Source organism: Chlorocebus sabaeus, chromosome 9 (genome assembly GCF_047675955.1).
Source record: "Chlorocebus sabaeus isolate Y175 chromosome 9, mChlSab1.0.hap1, whole genome shotgun sequence".
Taxonomy (NCBI): Eukaryota; Metazoa; Chordata; class Mammalia; order Primates; family Cercopithecidae; genus Chlorocebus; species Chlorocebus sabaeus.
This window is the reverse complement of record NC_132912.1, coordinates 92326674-92346541: the sequence shown is the minus strand read 5'-3', so window position 1 is coordinate 92346541 and position 19868 is coordinate 92326674. Positions and strand designations below refer to the sequence as shown.

Below are 19868 nucleotides of genomic sequence, written 5' to 3'. Positions count from 1 at the left end.
CTTTTCACTAGCATTCTGGAGCTTCAGTTTCCTGTGCTGTGAAATGGGAAGGATTGGCTAGCAGGGTCCAGATCCCTGCCAGATACACCTAAAGGAGGCCTTGTATTTTTTCTCGAGATCTTGCTCTTTGACCCTGCGAGGAAAAGTTCTTTTTGGGAACACCGAGTTCCCCTCGGCTTGCCGAGGTCAGGGGTCATGGCTCTTCCCGGGGAGGGTCCGGCAGGCCTAGAGCGGTCTGGCTGGTGACACAGAAAGCCAGTGCATTACATAACCGCGAGACGTTCCTCTCCGCTGCGCCCCTCGCCCCTAGTCAAGCCGCAGCACTTAGACCGGATCCCCGCGCTAAATCCTCTTCGCCCGCCAGGCCCACTGCCCCGCCGAGCTGGCGGGGCTGAATGAGCCGGTGCATTTCAAAGGCCGAGCACTGGGATTTTCCGCGCCACGCTTCCCTCCCCCGGCGTTGCCAGCTGGGCCCCCTGCCCCAGCCTCGCCGGCGCCTCCGCCCAGTCCGCTCCCCGCCCCACCGAAGCGCGGATCTCGCCGCCTGGGGCCCGGGAAGGGGCCACCGCGCAGGGACGCGGCTCGGCGGGTGCGCCCCGGGGGCATGTCGGCGCACTACTGCCGGGGCTGCAGTGGTCCCGGCGAGGTGAGGAGGCGGCGGGGCCGGGCTGGGGGCGGGTGTGGCAGGAGGGAGGGCGGGCGGGGCATGGGGGTGGTCTGTGCGCTCTGGGCGGGCTGCGGAGCGCTGGAGCGCTGGGCTGTTCCGGGCTCAGTCTCGCCGGCGGCCCCGGCTCTCAGATCCCCAGCGACCGTGTCAAGAAGCTTCCTCGGCTCCTCCTCTTCCCTCTCCCTGACTCGGTTGTGCAGAGGGCGCGGTGGCTCAGGTGACACGGGCATCCCTCAAGGAAGGGCGGCGGGACGGCGGGGCGCTGGGGCTGCCCTTGAAGCTGGAGGAGGACGGGGACGCTCCATTCTCCGCTGCCCTAGCGCCCATCCCGCGCCGGGAGCCTGGGACCCTAACTTGGGTGCGTCGGCGCGCAGCTTGGGTTGGGAGGGAGACACGTGCCCACTTGCCCTCTCTGGGTTGGGTCTGCGCTGCGTCCGAGTTTTTGGGCAGGTGGCTGGAGAACGAGCAGTTTTGATCTCCATCTCTTGTGGTTTTCAAATGCAGACTTCTCGGTGGAATAGAGACCGTCTTTCTTCTGGATTTCATTCTGGATTTTATGTTTATAGTACATTTTTAAAATATCTCCCCTGTTCCCCACCTCAGACAATAATATTTATTTCCCCTGTGTTTTATATTAAAAACACACTGACTTTCAGTGGATTGAACTCAATTTCTCAGTTGCTTCTTGTCCACAAAGAAACCAGTGATACCTGTATTGTGGACTCGGGAAACCGTTCCTAACAAAATTTGAAGCACAATTCCAGTAAGTCCTGGGGCTATTTGGTTAGTCTTTTGTTTTCACACATCAGCATTCTAAACCTCTCATACTATTTATTTATTTAGTGACAAGGTCTCGCTCTGTCGCCCGGGCTGAAGTGCAGTGGTGCGATCTCAGCTCATTGCAACCTCCGCCTCCCCGGCTCCAACGATCCTCCCTCCCCAGCCTCTGGAGTAGCTGGGACTAAAGGTGCGCGCCACCACTCCCGGCTAATTTTTGTTTTTTTTTTTTTTTTTTGCAGATACAGAGTTTCGCCATGTCGCCCGGTTTGCTCTCGAGCTCCTGGGCTCAAGTGATCTGCCCGCTTTAGCCTCCCAAAGTGATGGGATTACAGGCGTCAGCCACCGTGCCTGGCCATAATTTTTTAAAATGTCGAGTCAGACGGGTCCTGCCAGGACACTGGTTAAACACTCTCATTTTGAAGAGCCTCTAATTAGTTCATGCTACCTGTTTCTTTGCTCAGAGCTAGGCACTCCCACGGCGCCACCAGCTTAGCCCAGGGGGAAAATCTTCCAGCCTTTCAAATTCAGAAACACATTCACTCCACAGGTGTCCAAGCTCACTAACATTTAAAATCATCAGCTAGCTGCCCTTGCATACTTTGTCGCTCCCCCTCCATAAATGTCATGCCAAACTATGGCTAATGGTGTTTGACATTCCCCACACCCCCGCGCCCCCAAGGTGACCGGATGTTTGTTGAAGAAATGAAGGATGTAAAAGAGTAGTGGTAGTAATTAGGTGAACTGGATTTGGTCACTTATAATTACAGGGTTTAGAGAAACTTTGAAACTGAAAGGCTTTGGAGACCATCTACTAAATTCAAACCCTTCACCTTACAGCCCCGGAAGCTCAGATCCAGGTTGGCAAGGATTGGCTGAATTCATATTGTTAACTGGTGATGAAATCAACACTAGAATCCAGATCTTCTCATTCCAACCTAACTCAGTTTTCCAAGACATATTGCCTCTAGGCGTTTTGAGCAAAAATAATATGACTAGCATCACCTAATCATATCATTTTCCTGTTCTTATTTTTTATGTTTGTTTTTTTAACTGATGGGATTCTGAAATAGATGAGAAGTTGATTTAATCAAATTGCTTTTGTGGCACAATTTTTAAAGATACAAACCTTTAATTTTAAGTGATATTTTAAATTATTTATATTATGGATATGCAGATATATCTCAGGTAAATGCCCAGAAGAAGAAAATTAGTCCAAATAGATGGGAGTAAGTCTACTCCCATCTTTCCTTGGAGTCTTTTCTGATTCTCAGCACCCTCTATGGTAATTATTGATCAGAAGTAAAAACATGACTTATAGTGTTGAAGTGGTTTATATGAGGACTGTTTGTTTGTTGTGATTAATACTATGACCAAAACAAAGCTAAGAAAGGAATTTCAAACTGACTTATTTAACATTGCGTTGCACTGCATATTTTTCAATTTATTTCAATTTAGCAGATATTTATTGAGTGCCTGCTGTATGCCTAGTGCTGTTCTGGGCATTTGGGATGTGTCAATGAACAAAACAAAGAACTTTGATCCTATGGAGATCAAGTTACAATTTATTCATTAGAATTTTTCCAGGATTTCTTAGACAGATACAAGAGAATTTCAGTTTTACCTAAGCAGGAAAATAAACATAAGTGATCCAAACTATCTTCCTTCCAATCCTACGATTCTAAGAATCTTATAATCATGGAAAAACAAAAACAAAAACGAAACAACAACAACAAAAAACAAAATCAGGTGAAGTTACTTTGACTTTTATGAGCTGACATTTTACTGTAAGTGAATTGCAGTTCCCACATTTGGTTATTTAATATATGTTCATTTGGAGTCAATGAAATTACATTTCCTTTATTGCAGGGACATCACCGTGGTGACTAAACTTGAAGCACGGGATGATTTGTTTTCTTAAGAGTGTTAATGGTACTGTGTTAGTATTGGAGACTAATTAAATCAGTTTATAAGATGTAGCTTTTTATTTATTTATGAAGATGGTGTTCTGTTGTTGTTTTGTCTCACTTTACATTTTGTCCCCCACTTTCCTCCATGTTTATAGACTGCACAGTGTTACAACTTATTGGTAAATCCGTTTCCACAATAGTTTTTCTTTTTAATCAGACATTCCAGTTTTAAGCATTTTCTAATTCTCTCAATTGCTTTTTCTTCAAAACAGCATGGTTTGCAAGCTCAGGCATGTTTATTGTTTTTAACAAAGGCTTATCAAAATGAACTTGGCAGTTTTTCAGTCGTATACAGCCAAAGAAAAGTATTCAGTGCTGCTTTTGGGGTTGTTTATGCATTCCTCACCTAACCAGTTGCTTTGCTTTTAAAAATTGCCAATTTGGAAGCTAATTTCTTATGAGTACCTTTCCAGTGTATATAAGAAGTCACCCCTTGAAATGGTATAATAATTTAATTGTTGAAAACTAAATACACAGTTGAAGATGTTGGGGGATTTTGAACAGAAAGATTCTCTCTCTGATAATATTTTTAATGTGCTCTACATCAAAGGACATCAGAAAGTGTCATTATCTAACAATGTCCTGTTTGAAGGTGGTGTCTGTTGAACATCTGGAGAAGAGTCACAATTTCTGATGCATGCTAGGCGCATGGAATAGCTGATTTTTTTTTTCTTCATTCACCCACCACTGTGCCCCATCACATACACATCCTTCCTTCATTTACCGCACACTGACGAGTAGGGGGAATTGCTGTAGCCAGGTAAGACGTTGCATGAAATTAATTAATTATTTAATTCATGTGCTCATTCATTTATTAATTTAATGAATATTTACTGAACTTCTACTCCTTATTAAAAGATTTGTGTAAGGATTTGTGTGAAGATTGTGTTTTGAGCATCTCTTTTCTGGTGCTGGTGACAGCAGGACGTGTAAAGACACAGAACATGCCTGTGATGCAGCTTACATCCTGGTATGGAAGAGAGGACATTGTATGGCTGGCTGTCATACCAATTCTAACTACCGTAAGAGATGCATAAGTACTTGGGGAATTAAACAGAAGAAGAGAGAGCAGGCAGGCACTGTGAAGATTTGAGGGTTAGGGAAGACTTTGTAGAGGAGGGCACATTGGAGTTGCTTCTTGAAAGATAGGAAAGCATGGTAAAGCTTTTATAGAGGCAGAGGATATACCTGTCTTTACGGGAGCACATCCTTGCCTGTTTTTGAAGACACTAGAAAACTTCCTCTAGGGAACAAGTTGAGGCTGTGTTAGGTTGTATAATAGACACTTATCACCTCTCTGCCCCTCTGCATGCATCTGACTCTGTTCTGCCTAATGAAATACTGCCCAACACTGAAACAACTCATTGGGTTAACCAATGCTCTCCTTCTCTGAAACACATCCTGGTTGTGGCTCAGACACAGAGACCGCTGTGGGAAATAGCTGTCATCTTAATAAATTTGTATACTTGGCTGTTACTAGGTCAGGTGCATGCTTACAGTCATGTTTGGTTACAGTCCAGTTTATGCTAGTAGTACTTTGCTATCGTATTATTATTTTTTCTTTCAGACAGAGTCTTGCCCTGAAATGCAGGCTGGAGTGCAGTGGTGCTATTTCGACTCCCTGCAACATCCGCCTCCCTGGTTCACGCGATTTTCCCACCTCAGCCTCTTGAGTAGCTGGGATTACAGGCATCTACCACCATGCCTGGCTAATTTTTGTACTTTTTTTTTTTTTTTTTTTTTTTTGAGACGGAGTCTGACTCTGTCGCCCAGGCTGGAGTGCCGTGGCCGGATCTCTCCGCTCACTGCAAGCTCTGCCTCCCGGGTTTTCGCCATTCTCCTGCCTTAGCCTCCCGAGTAGCTGGGACTATAGGCGCCTGCCACCTCACCCGGCTAGTTTTTTGTATTTTTTTAGTAGAGACGGGGTTTCACCGTGTTAGCCAGGATGGTCTGGATCTCCTGACCTCGTGATCCGCCCGTCCCGGCCTCCCAAAGTGCTGGGATTACAGGCTTGAGCCACCGCGCCCGGCCACTCTTTTTTTTAGTAGAGACAGGGTATCACCATATTGGCCAGGCTGGTCTCGAACTCCTGACCTCAGGTGATCTACCCGCTTTGGCCTCCCAAAGTACCATTGTACTTTTGTGATTTGTATTGTAATTTTGTGATTTAATGAAATATTGCATAAACTGATGTAATATGAGTGCTAAACAAAGAATGATATTTCTGTGCGAACTAAGTTGATTACTATATGGGCCCATAAAAGTAAGTAATGTTAAAAAAAATATATCAACACATGCTGCAACATGGATGAACCTTGAAAACATTATGCTAAGTGAAAGAAGTGAGATACAAAGACCATATGTTGTATGATTTATATGAAATGTCCATAATAGGCAAATGCATATCAACAAAAAGTGGATTAGTGATTGCCAGGGAAGTGGGGTAGGGGAAATAGAGAGTGATTGATGATGGATGAAGGGTTTCTTTTTTGGGGTGAGGGCTATGTTCTGGAATTAGGTAATGAGGTGGTGAATGCACAGCATTGTAAATATATAAAAACCACCAAATTGTACACTTTAAAAGTGTTAAAATAGTGAAGTTTACGTGAATTTTATCTCAATTTATAAAAATACTGTAAAGCTTTTTTTTTTTTTTTTTTTTTTTTTTTTTTTTTGAGGCGGAGTTTCACTCTGTCGCCCAGGCTGGAGTGCAGTGGCCGGATCTCAGCTCACTGCAAGCTCCGCCTCCCGGGTTCACGCCATTCTCCTGCCTCAGCCTCCCGAGTAGCTGGGACTACAGGCGCCCGCCACCTCGCCTGGCTAGATTTTTGTATTTTTTAGTAGAGACGGGGTTTCACCGGGTTAGCCAGGATGGTCTTGATCTCCTGACCTCGTGATCCGCCCGTCTCGGCCTCCCAAAGTGAAGCTTTTTAAAAAGCAACATGAACAAGCAAATTACAAAAGAAAGAGGGATGAGTACTTAGGTGTGGCATAGTGATAAGAGATTTGAAGAGTACGGTAAAAATTTCTAGAATGATTTTGCATTCAGGTTTTTTCACAGGCTCTAATAAGGCCCTGCTCTTTAAGAAATTGAAGCAGGAAATCTGGATGTGGATTAACCAAGAAAAATAACATAGAACTCCAATCATGACCCAATATCCAAAGATTAGTGAATGAATTTTTTGTTTATGATACGAATTGAAACAAAATGTTCGAAATATGTTGTATCAACTTTTTGACTCTGCTTTTCCTGACTTCTGATTACTGCTGAGAGCTTCTAATGTTTCCATTTCTGAGGGTACCCTGTATATTTTGAAAATAGCTCATCTCCCTATGTAGAGAGAAATTCCATGTCTATGAGCCTCTTATAGATATAGCATTAGTCACTTAAGACTGTAAAGGAGGCCAGGCGTGGTGGTTCACGCCTGTAATCCCAGCACTTTGGGAGGCCGAGGCGGGTGGATCACCTGAGGTCAGGAATTCAAGACTAGCCTCGCCAACATGGCGAAACCCCATCTCTATTAAAAATACAAAAATTAGCTGGGCGTGGTGGCGCGTGCCTGTAATCCCAGCTACTGGTGGGGCTGAGGCAGGAGGATCACTTGAACCGGGGAGGCAGAGGTTGCAGTGAGTCGAGATCGGCCTGGGCAACAGAGCGAGACTCTTGTCTCAAAAAAAAAAAAAAAAAAAAAGACTCTAAAGGAAATTGGGACTCAGTTTCCAAACTTCCAAATCACCATAAAAATCAGCAACTGTTTCCCCCAACACCGTCTTCTGGCTCCGTGGTTCATATATGTAAATAAAGTAGCTACATAAAATGTTACTACACCAATACTTAAAATTTATCACCCAAAACATTTGTAGACTATGTTTTTTTTTTTTTTCAAAATATTTCTGAGCACAAGTAATCATTTTGTGGTTTATTTGACATGTTATAAATTAGGGCCATAATTACTTATTTTGGGACCAACTGGTATTATTTTTGTAATTCCACTTTGCTTGATGGAATACTTTCCATGGGAGTGAGTTTGTATTTATCTACTGAAACCAGATGTATTTCTTGAAACAGCAATTTCAGCTCTCTGAACCTGTAACTTCAAAGCAACCACATTCATAGCCGTGAAGGAACCACCAAAAAAATAAAAACTCGCAACAAAGTTAAATCTCATAAGGGAGAACAGAGTGCTGCTTCTTCAGGCAGCCATAGTTCAACCAGACAACTATCAAAAACCAGCCTTCACCATCATTGTTAAATAGTTATGAATAGCGGTAGCCCAAACTCACAGGCATAAATGATATAAAAAATAAATGGTCTGTTCAGGTTGACACCTGACAACCTAGTATCCATAATCAATTGATTGAAGACTCTGTATCAATGGTTCTCAACCCCACCTACACATTAGAATCACCTGAGGAAGGAAAAAAACTGGTACTAATGTCCTACTTTGAAAAATTCTGATTCAGTAGGTCTGAGATACAGGGCTAGGGTATCGGTAGTTTTTAAATCTCTCTAGTGAATCTCATGTACAACCAGGGTTGAGAAACTATGGATATATATAATATTAATTTTATGCTTCCTTAGAAAAAAATTTTATTGAAACACAAAATTTCATATTGTGGTATCTTCTTAACATATAATGGAAATTTTTTGTGTGGGCATTTTCTCTATAGAGGGCCCGTTCATTATATGGAAAGCTTTTCCCAATGGTTGAATGAATGTTCAGTAATTTTTTTTCCTTCTCTGTGGAATTCACTAAGCTTATGTTTATAAGATGTGAAAACAACCAAATCAACCCAATTGGTATAATTACTGTCAACCAATGAATTAATTAACCAGCTAGTTTCAAGTTTTTGATGATTGTGGTACCATATGGGTATTTTTGTTTAGGACAATAATTTGGCCTTTTACTCTACAACAATAATCTGTTTCCTCTAAAATACTTACAGATGTGTCCTTTATTATGTGTTTCTTTAAATTGATTGAGTTGTCAACCTTAATGCTCGAACTTTGTCGGAAAACTTTCTCTTTTTATTCTATTGTGTCAAATTGCATAAAAAGGGTTTTCTTGGGACAGGGTCTCACTTTGTCACCCAGGCTGGAGTGCAGTGGCCTTATCAGGGCCCACTGCAGCCTCGACCTCCCAGGCTCAAGCATTTCTCCCATCTCAACCTCCCGAGTAGCTAGGACTACAGGCATGAGCCACCATGCCTGGCCAGACTTTTATATAAGAAAGATATTATATAGGACTCTTATATAAGAAAGATAGAAGTTTAAACCTTGCCCTATGTGACTTCAACAAAGTACGATTAATTTTCGAGTTTTCCTTGTCGTTAAGATTTATTGTTTTTGAGAAAATGTGGTGAGGTGACTGATACAAATTCTGAAGATGGATCTAGTGGACTGCTTCTACTTAGAATTCACCTTTTTTCTTTTTATCTTTTCTCTCTCTCCCTCTCTCTCTCTCTTTTTTCTTTAAAGAGATGGGGTCTCACTGTCACCCAGGCTGGAGTGCAGTGGTGCAATGATGACTCAGTGCAGCCTTGAACTACTAGGCTCAGGCAATCCTCCCGCTTGAGCTTCCAAAGTAGCTGGAACTACAGGTGTGCACCACCATGCCCAGATAATTAAACATTTTTTTTTTTTTTTTTTTTTTGTCGAAATGGGGTCTTACTATGTTTTTCCAGGCTGGACTTAAACTCCTGGGCTCAAGCAATCCTCTCGCCTCAGCGTCTCAAAGTGCTGAGATTATAGATGTTAGCTACCATGCCAGCCCCTTATTTTTTAGTTTTTTTTTTTGAGATGGAGTCTCACTCTTTCACCCAGACTGGAGTGCAATGGCATGATCTTGGCTCACTGCAACCTCTGCCTCCTGGGTTCAAGCGATTCTCCTGCCTCAGCCTCCTGAGTAGCTGGGATTACAGGCACCTGCCACCATGCCCAGCTAATTTTTGTATTTTTGGTAGAGATGGGGTTTCACCATGTTGGTCAGGCTGGTCTCAAACTTCTGACCTCAAGTGATCTGCCCCCCTCGGCCTCCCAAAATGCTGGGATTACAGGCGTGAGCCACCACGCTCAGCTCAGCCACTTATTTTTTTAATTTGTTCTTATTTGGTTTTAATGCTCATGGAGATTCTCACCCACTGTTACCAGTTAGCTTCCCCAAATTATGCTTTAACTGTTGGTTTTGTAATAAAAATAAATAAATTTTTATCCACAAATAAAAATCTTAATGGATTTTGACTAGTAGATTTTAAACTGTATCTTGTAAATTCCTGGGAGTATCAAGGAGCACCTCTGGAGCTGTTTTACAGGGCATGAGGGCGATGGGTGGCAGACTGATGTCCAGCTTCAAACTTTGGGCTCCTTTCTGGTGGCCCCTTCTGCTATCTGAGCAGGTGTCCTGTTCTTGATTTCACATATTTGGTTTCCAGGTAAGATTTTATTTGAACAAAGGATTTCTTGGCCAAAATAAGTTTGTAAGTCACTGGGCCACATGTTTCTGAGTTTCTGCTTCCTTTTCCTTGCCAAACTTGTTTTATATTCTAGCAGCTCCTAATCGTTTCAAGCTACTACTGTGCATCTGTGTTGAAAAGCCTGGGAAATTTTTGGTTTTACTAACTTTATAACTTAGGTGCCTGTGGATAGAGATAAGCAAGTGAGCAGTTAGATATTTAGGGCAAGAACTATAGCTTGGGAATTATCAGTATAGGGACTCAGTTCAAGTCATATGTCTCCCGGGAGAGTGTTTCTAGAGAGAGGTGAGATGGGTCAAAGATAAAATTCTGGGGAATAGCCATACTGGGCTAAGTGCCCTTCTCTGTACTCATGTTAACCAAATGCACATTTTGGTTAATGAAGTTTGCATTTCTTATTTTAATCTTATAATTCCCCTACGTACAGTTGTACATAACTACCAAAAGAGTTGATGCATGGGTATACATGTGTAGGGGTGGGAGGTGGCGTGATGGGGTCAGAGGACAGGGCTTGGAAACCAGCCAAGGATGCTTATCCTTTCTTTGAAAACCCTGCATCATGCACAAATCACTGGGGCCCCTTCTACATGCAGGTTGAAGTGCACAATGAGAGGATAAACTTGAGTGGTTACCTAGTAGTTTGGCAATGCAGACAGCCATTGTGGCATTTTTTTGACATGAAATTATTTGTTAAGAAATATCATGGTTTCTTAAATTTAAAAATCCAGACATTTCCCCCGTATCTTAGTTCTCCCTTGTGGAACTTGAATAGTGACTGCCAGGTTTTGGGTGTGATCCTGTGGAGGTTTAGGGCCAATCCCCGTTCCACATGGGTCTGTAGCTTATTGTGTTTTATTGACACAGACTCCGCCCTCCATGCCAGCCAGCTCTGTGGCAAATTTAGTCACAAGGATCACCTGGCAACAGCTATTAACTTAATTTAAAAATTCAAAAACACTCTTAGAAAAAGGCAGAGTACTTAGGTAAAGAACAAATAAATACTCATAAATAAGATACTTGTTAAAATTATTTTACTTGATAATTAAGGTGTTCCAGTGATTAAGGGACTCTTCATTTTATCAAAATTAAGCCCCATGCATTTTTTTCATTCCTTTCTTACTTCCTGAGATTGACTTCTTTCATTGTCTTCCACATTCAAAAAAAGATAAAATGTAAACAACCATATATTCTGATTTTATTACAGATGAAAGTCTAACTAAAATTTCAAGTATTGCTCAGTAATTGATGGACCCAAATTGGCATCTCAGAATGTTCCTGGCATATTCTGCTCTCTTTGTCAATTCTTGCATGATAGTATACCTAATTGACTGCTAATGCAGGCTCTGTTAAGGTTGAATTTCAGTTTAGCTTTTTTTTTTTTTTTTTTTGAGATGATGTTTTGTTCTGTCGCCCAGGCTGGAGTGCAGTGGCATGATCTTGGCCCACGGCAACCTCCACCTCCTGGGTTCAAACAAATTCTGCCTCAGCCTCCCGAGTAGCTGGGACTACAGGCACACGGCGCCATGCCTGGGTAATTTTTTTTGTATTTCAGTAGAGACAGGGTTTCACCGTGTTGCCCAGACTGGTCGCAAACTCCTGAGTTCAGGCAATCCACCCGCCTCGGCCTCCCAAAGTGCTGGGATTACAGGTGTGAGCCACTGCGCCTGGCCACAGTTTAGCTTTTAACATCTTTAAGCAGAATCTGTAGAAGAGACATTTGCTTTAGATGAAATATAATTAATTACCTTTAAAGTCTCTAACAAAAAATATTGTGATTAAACAATGCTAAAAAATAACTTCATGAATTTACCTCTTCCCAGGCAAACACGCACTGAGGCCCTGCCATGTGTGAGGGTTCTTCTTCAAAGGCTTACCTTTTTCTGGGGAAGACACTTCGCAGGAGATGGAAAGCCTTTGAGGAAGGGCCTTTGTACACACAAGTGTGTGTACAAAGTATCACAGCATTGGAATGAGTCCCATAAGCGATCACCTGCTATGGGCGTGCAGAGCCAGAGGCACTTAGCGTTGCCGAGGTTGGTCAAACCATTAAATAAATGTAGAAATTCACGGGGCGAACCTTCTAGGCAGTAGGAGCAACAGGTGCAAAAGCGTTGAGGTGGGAATTGCCTTGGAACTGAAAGCACTATTCATCTTCGGGTGGTGTGGCGTGGCTGACAGGAATGTGTGTGGCCAGGGGGCTGGAGAAGACTAGAGGAGCCGGCAGGAGTGAGAGCATCAGGGTTTGGTACATCACACCACCAAGGGGTTTTGATTTTGCTTTGGCAGTTTTTGAACAAGGGAGTGGGTGGGAGTGGGGATTTGGTGATAAAATTAGCTTGTGTTTCAAACAGATAACTCTGAATGGGGTTTGCAGAAAGGCCCCAGAGGGTCTGTTAAAGTGGTGCAGATGGAAAATAAGAATCATGCCTTATCGTAAGACTTTTATTTATTATTTTTATATTCCTGGTGCTTGGTGCCCTATAAGGCATGTGGTAGAAATGTGTAGTAGAAAGTTTGATATTCTGGGCACGAAATTCAAAATTGTATCATCAGCTAAGAAGCTCAGTTGAAATCACTTGTCTGGATGTCTTTTCCTGAGGAAAAGGGAAAGAGTGAGGTATGAAACAGGTCAAAGAACTTGGGGGAATAACTAGGCTGTGCTCACGCGATACCCAGGGCATCTCTTGGTCACTGCACCTTTGGTTATATTCTCTAATTATCTAGCTGTGTTTTGGTCTTTTTCACTGGTCCAACAAGAGGGCAAGGACTGTGTCTTCTTTATAGCATCACTGCCATTGCACAACTTTGGATGGGGTCCTTCGTTTGCCTGTGTAGCATGTCTGCACTGTGAATAGTGCCTGGAGTGGTGCTTCAGCTGCCTCTGCTTAAGTGGTCCTAGCAGCTGTCATGGTACCTGACATATGGTAAGAGTTTAATACGCTTGTTGAATGAATGAATGAATGAATGATGACACAACATATAATGAGTTGTCAGAGGAAGAGGATCTAGTGAAAGAAACTAAGAAGCAGAGGTCAGTGGGGAAGAAAGATAAATAGAGATAAATAGTAGAGACTCCTATCGTGGAAACTCAGGGAAAAACAAGTTTTAGTCATGACAGAGAGGTCAACAGTGCCACATTCTACAGAGATTGGCCAATTAAGGATGCCAGAGTAACACTGGCAATTAGGAGTCATTGGTGATAATGTCAAAAACAGCCCGAGTGGTGTGTGGAGGACACAGGAGGCAAATTCCCTTCCATTGAGGTGGGAATGAGAAGAGAAGTGAGGACAGGATCTTAGAGGCTGGGTTTGTGAAGGGAGGAGACTAATTGGTGAGAGCCAGAAAGGGTGGTAAGGCTGAAGGGGTGTTTTCTTCCCTCTTTTTCCTTCTCTTCCCTTCTTTTCTCCTTCGCATTCTCCCTTCCTGCTTTCAAAAAAAGAGACACATGAGTAAATTTATAGGCTAAGGAGAACCCAGTGAAAAGGTCTAGGTTCAAAATACAGAAAAAAGTAAGATGGGATACTAGCTGGCAAGACTTTAGAGTGACAAGTCTTTCTTCGAAAGAGGAAGAAAAAAGATAAGGATGCGTGTGGATATGAATAAATTGGAGAAATAGGAAATGGAGGAAAATAATAAACTGAAAGAAAGGAAAGGAAATGGAGGAAAATCCCACCTAAGGCCTCAATTCTGTCTACAAAATAGTAACTAACATGTTTTGGGCACTTTCTATATCGCAAGCATTGTTAAAATACTTTATCTAGATAACTCACTAAATTCTTTCCACAACCTTGTGAAGATGGAACTGTCCTAATTTACGATTGAGGTAACTAAAGTCCAGAGAGGTTAAGTCACTTGTCTAAGGTTATACAGTGACTAAGAGGCAGAACCAGGATGCAAAGCTGTGTACCATCATGCTGTACTGCTGAAAATGAGGGGCACATGGAGTACTTAAGGTTTCAAATAACCAGTGTGTGTAAGGAACAGGTGCAATATATTTTTGCTGAGTCACACCAAGCACTTCGTTTCTGTTGGAATTCATAATTATGTTTTGCCATTAATCTCCAAGATTGAGAGATTTCCTCCAGTAAAACTTGATTTACCAGTTATAGGAGTGGAAATGTTTGGGTATTTGGATTGATGCAGAATTGGGGATTAGTAGTTTGAAACAGAGGTGCTTCTAGCAAGAGAGCAATTGAAGTGATGGATCACGAGGTCTAGCAGCCAAGAAGAGGGAAAAGAGAGCAGGACCAGTTAATGGAATGGGAGAAAGTGGAGCAGCAAGGGGCCCAAGGGCTCAAGGGGATTGAAAACTAAGTGCAATAAGAATTAGGGTGTTGGAGATGGTTGGAGGATAGAAAGTTGGGATTCAAGAAGGATACTTAATTCCCAATACGTCTCTAGATTTCAGAAGTGAGGGCTGGCTTCACCTTGTGATGATAGGTAGATATTGTGGCTTTGGGAGTGCATGGCTGAAATGGATTGGAGGTGAATGCTATGGGACATGAGGTGGTCAAGCTTGAGGCTGAGGATGGCAAAGCTGCTGGATAGATGTTGACTGGGCCCTGCCTCTCATAGGAGGATGGTTCCTGGTAGTCCTAAGGATGGTCTGGACTTCAGAAGGACACAACCCAAGTATGGGCAGTAATAGGGAAAGATACAAAAGGATAGCTGGTTTCTGGCATACAATAAAGACCACTTGATGATCTCAATAGAACATTGTCAAAGGACAGTTGCATAGCTTACATTTTGCATGGCAGTTTTTGAAAACTAACTTGAAGTATGAGTTAGCAAAACAACACACATCACAGGTAACTTTGGATGCTTCAGCCAAATTACAATTGGAAGAAAAGACTACATGCCCTGGTGAAACCTCCTCCTCCTCTTCCTCCTCCTCCCTCTTTCTTTTCTCCTGGCAATGTGCAATGTGACACTCTCTGGACAGAGAGAGGCAGCTGAAGATCATCAGGCTTCCAGATGTGGAGCTTTGTTATGACATGTGGGGGTGGGGGTCATGGGAGAGGGGCCAGAAGCTTCAGTGGGACTCAGTGTGGTGTCCTCTGCTTCTGTAGTTAGCCACATGATGGGAAACCAGCAATATGTGTTTCCTTTGTACAGCTGTACATATCATTGTTTCTTTTTCTCCTCTGCCCATGCAGGATTCTAGGAAATCAAAGTTAGATCTAATGTAAGCTTAGAAAGCCCCACATATGAAGATATGGAGCTATTGGTCCGTGATAGAATATGTGTACTAGGTCTGATCCATAAGTGCCATGAGTAGAAAATGTAGTTGGTAGGATGTTTTGGGGTGTAAGAAACAGAAACCTCGACTTGGACTGGCTTTGCTGGGACTGGGATCAGTTACAATGGGATCAGCTACAATGTCCATGACAGAGACAAGGCATTATTGTCAGATTCAGACAGCCTTGCTAAGGGGAAGGAGCCTTGGCTGGCAATCAAGTCCCCAACTTCAGCATTTGGTTGCAGTGTGAACTTGGACAGATTATCACCTTCCATGAGCCTCAGTTTTCTCTTACAAGACCATTGCAGGGATTGAAACACTTTACATAAATTCTTAGTAGCTATACAAATGTGACTTACTCATTTAATAGTAGAAATAATGACAATAACAAAAATACTTACATTTACTGAGCATGTATGTGTTCCAGGCACTGGCTGGAGGCTTAACTGCATTCTCTTTATTACCCACTAAATCCATAACAAGCAATGATGATATCCAGGTACTCTAATAAGTACTTTATTTCCAAAATCAGTTAAGCTGAGATCTGAAACATTAAGGCTCAAGGGCAGGGGCAGAGAACAGATATGGGTTCAGTTTCACCCAGGGGTTCCATTTTCTTTTCTTTTTTTTTTTTTGGCCTGTGTGACCCATTAGTGGCAGCTGGACATGGGGCCTTGGACAGTTACTCTTCTATCTGGCAGGGATTGTCGTTTGCTAACTAGTTCAGGGCTCACTGCACAGGTGATTTCCAAAACCCAAGTGTATGTGTGCTTTTAAAACACTTGATGCTTTTGTTTCTACTGTTCCTTTATTTTCTGAAATATGAGCTTTTGCATTGTTAAGCTTTTGAAATAGTTGAGGGATTTACAAATGCTTATTGAGTTCTTGTCTATGTATTGGCTAATTTGAACCTCATGAAGAAGTCAAGCATGAATTTGTATTGTATTGAGGCTTAGTGATCATGAGACCTGTCAGTGAGGTTTGAAGTTAGAAGGTAGGGGACATAATTTTTTGATGTTGCAAATTGCCTTGCTTTGAGCACAGTGTGAGATGAACTTTTTCCATATTTTTGGTTTATATTGTTATGATAGTTTTCCTGAAGCAGCCTTGGTAGGTGGGTCAAAGGGTTTGAACTTCTTTTTATATAGATTGCCTGATTGGTTTGTGGAAGCTTTTTGGATGGTGACAATGACATACTTGTAGTGCTATTTTAGAAATATGCATTTTTGTCTTTGCATGTTTTTTTTTTTTTTCTTTTTTAGACGGAGTCTTGCTCTGTCACTGAGACTGGAGTGTAGTGGCACTGTCTCGGCTCACTGCATCCTCTACCTCCCAGGTTCAAGCAATTCTCCTGCCTCAGCCTCCCGGGTAGTTGGGATTACAGGCACCTGCCACCACACCCAGCTAATTTTTGTATTTTTAGTAGAGACGGGGTTTCACCATATTGGCCAGGCTGGTCTTGAACTCCTGACCTTGCGATCCGCCCGCCTCGGCCTCCCAAAGTACTGGGATTACCTGCATGAGCCACTGCTTCCGACCTTTGTATGATGTTTTATATGTCTGGGATTATAAAAGATTTCCAGAAAATCTGAGTCGTTCCGTTGCCATGTAACATTCTTTTCCTCGGACCCTCCATCCCCTGCAATGACAATGAAAACGGTGTTTCCATTGTTCAGCCTGTACTAGATCTTGAGGAAATCCAGCCTACATCAATTCCTGCCTATTAGTTCATAAAGTCTCCGGGGGAAACTAAACTTGTGCATCTGAATTCATCCTCGCCCTGGTGTGAGTTCCTTCTCAAGAGGCTCCCTGATCCTGTGTGCACATATACTCCCTGAGGGCCTATATTACAGACACATCTGCTTTTTATTCATACTTCCGGTTCTCACGCTGGGATCCCTGCTATACTCTCAAACAATTTATGAGTAAACTGATGGGGAAAAAGAAGTGGGAGATACCAGTTTTTGCTGATAGGGTATTTTTTTTTTCTTCTCTCAACTTTTGTTTTAGGTTTAGGGGATACATGTGCAGGTTTGTTCCATGTGTAAATTGTGTGTTGGTGGAGTTTGGTGTACAAAGGATTTCTTCACCCAGGTAGTGAGGATAATACCTGACGTGTAGTTTTTTGACCCTCACCATTCTCCCACCATGCCCCTTCAAGTAGGTCCCAGTGTCTTTTGTTCCCATTTTTGTGGCACAGTATCAATATGGGATATGTGTTTTGGAGTTGTGGTGAAAGTGACAAGACTTTCATTCATATGACTGAATGTCCCATATAATTATTTCAACAATTCCTAAAATACTTCTCCCCAATTATTCCTACCTGCCCTAAGATATGCTAATGCTGAAGCTAGGTAGCAACCACCACTTTTCTTAAATAGATTTTTAAAATATCATAGTTGTGATCATAGTGTATATTTAGTATATAATATATATTGAGGGTTTATATTTTGTTTTCTGCCTGTACTTTTCCCCAGGTAATTTTAAACACCTAATGGGTTAGATATGATAACAGGAAAAAGCAAAAAGTGGGACCACCCCTGCCATATAAGGGTCCACCGGCAGTGACCAAGTGTGACCAGGATTGTTGGGGAGGTGGAAAGAGAGTGCTCTTTGCGGGGTGCACCTCAGAGTAACCCTATGAGTAGGTAAAAAATGGAGGCCCAGGAGGTCACTGGTTCCAGATCACACAGCAAGTCAATGGAAAGCCTCGATTTCAATCCTAATCTTCCTAAATCCAACTTGCATGTTTTTTGCTTTTCTTGGTTTCTTTTTCCAGATTTGGATTTTTTAAATTACCTTTAAAATAATCCAGACTCTAGAGAAAGGAATAAAGCAGATACTGCTCCCTCCACCGCCTCTCATACCTTAGGCTTGCACTGTGAACAGTTTAGTGTGCTCCCAGGCCACTTTCCTTGCATGTACAAATTGCCTAAGGAAACCAGCTATGCCTGTTTCCAGCCAGACAGAACAGCTGCTGGGGGTAGGGAGTGACTTGTCTTCTCCAGGACCTACCTGGGTGAGGCTTGTGGCATGTTGGGCTCTGGGGACCAGGACATACTGAAGTAATTTAACAGCAACAGAGAGAAGCCAGAGTGCCCTGGCAGCCAGCCTTTTGGGAAAGGAGAGCTATTTGTGCTCTCTGGCTTTCTGCCTGCACTGTTCTGACTTCCCAAGCAGAAAACAGAGTCTGTTACCAGTGGAGGGCTTCATGGAGGCCCAGGGACTGCCTGTTGTTTATCTCTGTTTTTCCTGTGTCTGCATTTATTGGTGCCCAGCTGTTGTTGCATGAAACGATTGAAGATGCCCTAACCCTAGTTCTGCTGGTAAATCATTTGAGTGACTTTGAGCGACTTTGAGCAGGTCACTTCAAGATTAGAGGCCTAGTCTGTTTTCCCCAAGTCTAAGGTGCCCTTTTTTCCCTCCTTATTTTAATGTTTCTGAAATAAGATGGGACTGGCATCTTAGGTGTATATATTTAATATGGTAATGTTTCTTAATTTTTCCTTTTTCTTGAAAAGTTGTAATAGTGGGATAACTCACAATTTATGTTATTCTAGGACTGTGGGAATATGGCAATCATTTTCTTGAAGGATTGTTGGGATAATGGCTACCTCCTGTGAACTGTGAGGTTTTATATAAATATCAAGAATCAGAAAACTACCCAGCTGTGTTGTTACTGCCTAACCGCCCCTGTGTCATTATTTCTCAGAGATGCCCAGACAGGAACTTCTTGATTTAAAAAGTAATGACATTCCTCTATTCGATGAAGTTGGAGCCAGGTGCAGTGGCTCATGCTTGTAACCCCAGGGATTTGGGAGGCCAAGGCGGGAGGACTGCTTAAGGATAGGGGTTGAGACTAGCCTGGGCAGCATAGTGAGGCCCCAGTCTCTACAAAAAAAATATTTTTACCTGGGCAAGTGGCAAGCAGTTATAGTCCTACCTACTTGGGATGCTGGGGCAGAAGAATTGCCTGAGCCCAGGAGAGGTTACAGTGAGCTATGATTGTGCTACTGCATTCCAGCCTGGATGTCAGAGTGAGACCCAGTCTCTAAAAAAAAAAAAAAGAAAAGGTAGTATTCCAGGTACATTTCTATTCTGTCCCATCGCCCTGCCCCCCATCGAACTCAATAAGCTATTTTATTTGTATTTTTTATTTTTTTGAGATGGTGTTTTACCTTGTCACCCAGACTGGAGTACCGTGGCACAATTATAGCTCACTGCAGCCTTGAACTCCTGGGTTCAAGGGATCCTCCTGCCTTATCCTCCTAAGTAGGTGGGATAACAGGCACATGCCACTGCACCTGGCTAGTTTTTAAAACTTTTTGTAGAGATGGAGTCTTGCTGTGTTGCCCAGGCTAATCTCAAACTCCTGGCCTCAAGCAATCCTCCTGCCTCAGCCTCCCAAAGTGCTGGGATTATAGGTATGAGCCATCATGGCTGATACTATTTTTATTTCAAGTCAAACAAACAAACAAGCAAACATAACTTTTAAACATTTGAACTTTTCTTAAATTAGGCCTTAGCAGAATCAATTGCTTACCATGGATTTAGTGGATTCCTGGCCCTTACTGGAAATATCATTAGGGCCACAAAACTCTTAAACAGAATGTTAGTCCAAAAAGAAGTGTTGGGATTCAAACTGAAAACAAGGAAGCCATTGAATGCCTACAATCTGCCAGGTAACATCAGGGGATCAAAAACAATTACTCAGACACTATTCCTGTCCAGATAGAGTTCA

General features: G+C 42.7%; 1 protein-coding gene across 2 annotated transcripts in view; it reads left to right on the top strand.

The window, feature by feature from the left end:
- The first annotated feature begins 357 nt into the window (after positions 1-357).
- Positions 358-19868, top strand: part of SLC16A12 (solute carrier family 16 member 12) — a 100464-nt gene continuing 80953 nt past the window's right edge. Inside the window, exon 1 of one of the 2 annotated variants that reach the window (XM_007963504.3) lies at positions 358-646. The gene's annotated coding sequence lies outside the window, so the exon portion shown is untranslated. Of the gene's footprint in view, positions 647-751; positions 885-19868 lie in introns of those variants that run through there. The other variant, XM_073019166.1, reaches the window with a different exon arrangement.